Source organism: Dermacentor andersoni, chromosome 8 (assembly GCF_023375885.2).
Source record: "Dermacentor andersoni chromosome 8, qqDerAnde1_hic_scaffold, whole genome shotgun sequence".
In the NCBI taxonomy this organism is placed as follows: domain Eukaryota; kingdom Metazoa; phylum Arthropoda; class Arachnida; order Ixodida; family Ixodidae; genus Dermacentor; species Dermacentor andersoni.
The window spans coordinates 36,422,626-36,428,294 of NC_092821.1; the positions used below are offsets into that span (position 1 = coordinate 36,422,626).

Consider the following 5,669-nt stretch of genomic DNA (forward strand, 5'->3'; position numbering starts at 1 on the left):
AAAGCTACCGAGAGATAGGGTCTTTCTGCTACCCCCGACATGGCCTAGACCCAGGCCATCAATTTGCAGGATATTTAATACAGTTGCCACAAACACACCATTATTGCAGAAGGCGTGGAATTGTAAGCGATATCATCTTTAATAATGACCGAACAACGTTATAAGGTCGTTAATGGTTGCCTGGTGCCGCTTGTGTCATGTCCTAAAGGTAGATATCGGACGATGTGACATATGCGCTGTAGGTCTTTGCTGACTTCACTTAAGGGGCAGGACTCGGCGTCCTGCACTTTTCTCTGTGGAGCACCGATAATACCGTGAAACCTGCCCCTTCAATCACGTGTCGCATGGCTAGGAAAACTTGGTAGAGACGATCGATGTCTGTGAGATGTGCATTGTTTGTAAGAAGTCTCTTTTTTTTCACGGAGCCTAAAAAGCTCACTCGAAATATGCCTTCACAGATTATATTCCCGCTCAGGCAAGTATCACCTCCAAGAAAAATCGAAATAATTCATTCACTAAACAAACCATATATATCTAAGACCTCCTTGATTGCTAACTCTACGGCAGATGTTAATACCAAAATGAAGAAGGAAGTTAGTAAAAAAAGTCTTGCTCAATGTTTATGCTTTTCTTATTGGTCTTGCAGACTGAACTCGCTCGCGTCCAATTACTTTTTTCTTGATATGTGAGTGTGCACGCAGCGTCACGAAGCGCGGCTCTAGGTATACCAAAGGCCAAAATTCTGTTCCTTTTGGGAACAGAATCTAGCAATTAAGTTTTTTTGTCCTTATCTTTAGTAGAGAGTCAATGAACAAGAGCGATATCAGAGGAAGTCGCGGGACATCCGATTTTCCTGCCAACTGTCTCCAGTACCGCAACACAGTCCTCGCTCTGAGTACAGAATATACGCCTTCTTTTGTAGTTGTTAATGCTATAGTACTGCTGGAGATCGGAGACCTTCAGGGAAAGTGAGCAGTTTTCAGAGCTTTGTTTCCTGCCACAAGTGAGGCCTTTTCACTGTGCAGCTTGTCGACCAGATCATTGAGAAACTTTATACTGAACTCAATGCTGTCCATGTTCTTCATTAGCTCTTGCACGTCAATTCCAGAGGTCTTCGTGTTAACTATAATCTTGTCAACAATGCCATCATTCATGCGATCAGATTCAATAAAATGTCTTGACTACAGTTCATCAATTCTCTTAGTGAGCTCCGCACAAGTAGGCATATCCAACAGCACTCAACTATAAAAAAACAAAACACTAAAGACTTAATGCCAGGACACAAGTAGCGCAAGAACAGTTTGTGGCGGGAGTAAGAGTAACAGCATAAAAAAGAAAATGCCAGATGCTGTCTGAACCAACCTGCACAACCAGAAAGAAATGCGTGAGGTTGCGCACGAACTGCTGCTGCTGACAAGAAAGGTCGACATAAATTACAACGTTGGCCTTGTTCTTTCACCAGTGCAGTAGCAATAGACATCTGTTGAGTTTGCATCTGTATCAAGGCAGACATTATTAGGTATGAATAAATTCTTTTTTTTAATTTTCTGCCGTAAATCTTAAGTACGATGTAGCAAAAATACAATGCAACACCTTTACATGCGAGTTCGTGATGCGAACAATATTATTGAAGTTCTCCGTTACAATAACGTGAACTTCTAAAGCATGAAAGGACGCTCAAAATTTGTGTATTTCTAAGGAAAGCGGAAGGCTGGAGCACACGTACCAACACACATAGAGCACGGCGTTCTAAATCACGGAAGCGAGTCATTTCACTAATACTCATCTTCAGCTCAATGGCTAAGCCGAAATTACTCTCTCTCTGCTTGATGGAGCTTGTGCGAAGAGACGTAGCATGTTTCCTCAGCAAACCGGAAATTGCAGGTATCATTCTAATCACAACCTAATGTAATAGTTGTTATTGTGTCTCCAATGTGACCCATCTGAGGCGCCCACATCCAGGCACCTTAGTGCACCATCATATCGCTAAGTCACTGGACTTGGAGGCCATGGTATTCCCTGATATTCTCCTGAGTGCTTCGCTTGATGAGCAGTTGTATTGAAATAGCGCAGAAATCACAATACGTGTTCAGATGGAATAGAAGCACATATCAGCTGCAATAACCCAGCGACACAGGTTGATGTACTTAGCTTGTCTGAGCCAAAGGTTATGGGCAACTAGGAGAACGTAGACCAAGCTGCGGTACCGACTAGTCACGTTATGTTGAACTGGTTGTTGCCCTTTTCTAGCTTCGAGCAGAGCTGCCACATCAGACGAAGCTATGTAAAACTGGCCATGAATCGAATGCTGTAACATTTTGATAGCATTCGACGACTGGAGTCGGCAGCAAGAGAGAGCGTATAAGTTGTGGACTTTCCTCCTTCTATCTCAACGTCAAGTTAAAACACAAAACATGGTGAATGTCAATCGATCATAATCTGTAAAAAGTGCAGTGCGGGCGCCTTTCTGTCCCTTGTAAACGATAAGTTAGAGAACATCTGGAAGTTCTATGCGTATCACATGGGTAAACTTAGCGCCACTTACACCAAGAGCTCTTGCGCCTACTGAGTGTCTCTTTGGCGACACGCTGCTATCTGAGAAGAAATGTCCTTTAGAATTGATGGCCCTGGCAATGGATTAGAAAGTAGCGAAACGTATATGTGCTATCTTAAGCATGGTTTTCAAGACGACCGTGTCGTATGTAAAAATAGATTTAAAGCTAAACTTTATTCCAAATGAAGTAAATAATTGCAACCTCAATAACAAATCGATCATCACGAGACCGGACAACAGAGCGTCGCATTACACGCGAGAAGAGGAAAAAAAAATTCACGCACAAACTGCAGTGAGTGTGCATAAGTATTGTACCAATTGCTTTTATCTGGCCCTTATCACCATATTCAGCGACTCAAAGACCGCCATATTCAACTTTGCACGTGGAATGATGGCTCCAACCACGCTACGAGTACTCCCCGTCCCCCTACTCTCCGCCAAAAAGCGAGATAGTAAAGAACCCAACCTAATGCCCATGTTGCCCATTCTTGCCCATGTTAAAGTAAGTTCAGCAGAAAAATCAATCAATCAATAAATCAATCAATCAAACAAACAATCAATCTGTTTTTTTCCGTCTTTCGTGTACACGATATAAAGAAAATATGTGAGAAGAGAAAAGCTACTTTGTTGCAGCTTGACTGGGCATTTGCCACCCGTACAGCAGCAGATACACGTGCAGAAAAAGAGCACACAGAGTTTTTTTTTATTTTTATAGCTTTACAGGAAGAAGAGGAATACGACTGCGGAAGAGCCGCGCTTCTCATCGGCTCCTGCTTTTATGCCAATTAACGCAGTGTTAATTTGCAGTTACCGCGATATAATTGGTACCAAAGTGTGCGCGAAGGTGCGGGGCATCGACCAGCACCAGATTTGACCAAGCGGTACGTGATTCTCTCGATTTACGAGGACTTTTTCTGTTGCGGTGCGGACTTTTCGCCAAGCCTAACGTAGGCCTCCCACGAGTACGGCCACTGGTGGCGACGGGCCCGGCCGCTAGGGCTAACCCGGCGACGAGTACGACCAAGATGGCGTCCGAAATGGAAGTGGCCACGTCAGTGGGAGACAATATGGCGTCAGCACCGAGCATCGGCAGTCTCGGCGGGCGCACGTGCATTGAAGTTCAAGGAGTGGACATTACACCGGAAGAAGCCGAAGGTTGGTCGGCCTCCGGCAAGCGCATCAAGCAGATCATGGCCGGCAACGAAAACGGTGAGTCCGCCGCCATTACTCGCCAGTCTAGACCCAAGACTAGGGCCAGCTTTGCTAAGAGAGTTGCAGCCTCGGTAACAAAAGCGGTGAGGATGCCGACAGACATGCCGAAAGAAGACACCAAGATAGTCGTGAGGCCACGTGGAGGTTTCAACGTAGCGAGAACTGAGGTTTCAATAAATATGTCGGCTGTCATGACGGCGGCTCGAGTAACGAAGGAAGAAGGGAAAGCAGACGCCATCTGCACGAACGCGCAGCAAAACATCATCGTGGTCAGCACCCCGGACGAGAGGCGTGCCACGCTACACTCTAAGGTCAAAGCCCTCAACATAGGAGGCAGGACATACGAAGTGAGCGTTTACCGAACGGCGCCGGACGGCACGCTCAAGGGAGTCATCCGAGGCATAGCCGTAGACGACTATCCGGAGGAGGTAGCCGAAAACATCGTGAACGCGTGCAACCCCCTAGCGGTGGAGGCGCACAGAATCGGCAATACAACCACGGGGATAGTACTCTTCGCAGGGCAGAAAGTACCTAACTACGTCAAGTATGGCTCGATATTAGTCAGGTGCGGGCTTTACCGCAAGCACTTTGACGTGTGCAGGCAATGTGGCAAGGTCGGCCATAGAAGAGACGTATGCCCGAATCCCAACACCAGAGTGTGCTTCGGCTGCGGAATCGTGAACCCCAGCGAGGATCACAAACACGAATGCAAGCCCAAGTGCAAGCTCTGCGGGGGACAGCATCCTACGGGCGAGAGGGAATGCAAAAACAAGTACAAGATACCGTACGTGGTCAAAAAACGGCAATGGGAACGCAAGATGGAAGCCATGCAGCAACAACCGGATGGGGAAAGCTTTCCGCCGCTGCGTGCGCCGTCTGCCGAGAGACCCCGCGGGGAATCGAGGCAGCGCGACAGCAGCCGCAAGAGGGACAACAGCGAGGGAGGCAGGAGCGCCAGCCGCCACAGACCGTCGCAGTCGAGGGAGAGAGTCGCCTGGGCCGACGCAGTCAAGGCAAACATGGCAGAGAAGAGACAACCACCAGCGCAAAACGCCGCGAAGAAGATCCAAGAAGAGTACGGGGTGGTAAAAGCCCTGAGAGACGAGAACGAGATGCTAAAGCGGAGAATCACCGAACAGGACGCAACCATCAAGGAAATCAACGAGAAGCTAATGACATTAATTGGGTTGCAGCAACAGCAGCAGCTACTGCCGAAGCCCGCACAACAGAGGAAACAAGAAGAGATAACCGAGGACGAACCAGAGGTCGAGGTGGACCTGAGAGCCACGAAAGAGGCGGGATCGGCTCCCAAGAGGAGAGCCATAGAACGCCATAGGCACCAAGGAACGAAAGATAATGGAGAGAGTCAAAAAACACGGCGACAGACTCGACCGTCTTGAGGCGACCAGCAAGGTAACCAACGAACGCCTCACTACACTCGCGCAAACAGTACAGCAGATGAGAACGAACATACAGAGCACGATCCAGAACATGATGGCGCAGATGCAAGCACAGCTGCAGACGCAGATACAAGCACAAATACAAGGTATGGAAGCACAGATCATCGCCAAACTGCAGCAATCATGGACGGGACAACACGTACAGCAGCATCCACACCGCCAGTGAGAGACCTCTTGGTCTGGCACTGGAACTGCAACGGCTTTACCGGCAAGAGAGCGGTGCTGCAGCAACACTTGCAGCAACTAACGAGGAAACCATACGTCATAATGATTCAAGAAACACACAGCGAAGAGACGCCGAGACTTCCTGGCTAACGGTCGCACGACAGCCCGCCGAGCAAAAGGGACACGTCCAAGGGCAAGGGCAGAGGGGTCTGCACCTTCGTTAGGAAAGGGATCACCTTCATGGAACACGAAATGATCGGCAGAAGCGCCATCAAACA

The 5,669-nt window shown here is 48.0% G+C and overlaps 1 pseudogene; it reads left to right on the plus strand.

The window, feature by feature from the left end:
* Positions 1-3,166: 3,166 nt before the first annotated feature.
* On the plus strand, positions 3,167-5,392 carry LOC126526171 (uncharacterized; annotated as a pseudogene).
* Positions 5,393-5,669: the final 277 nt, after the last annotated feature.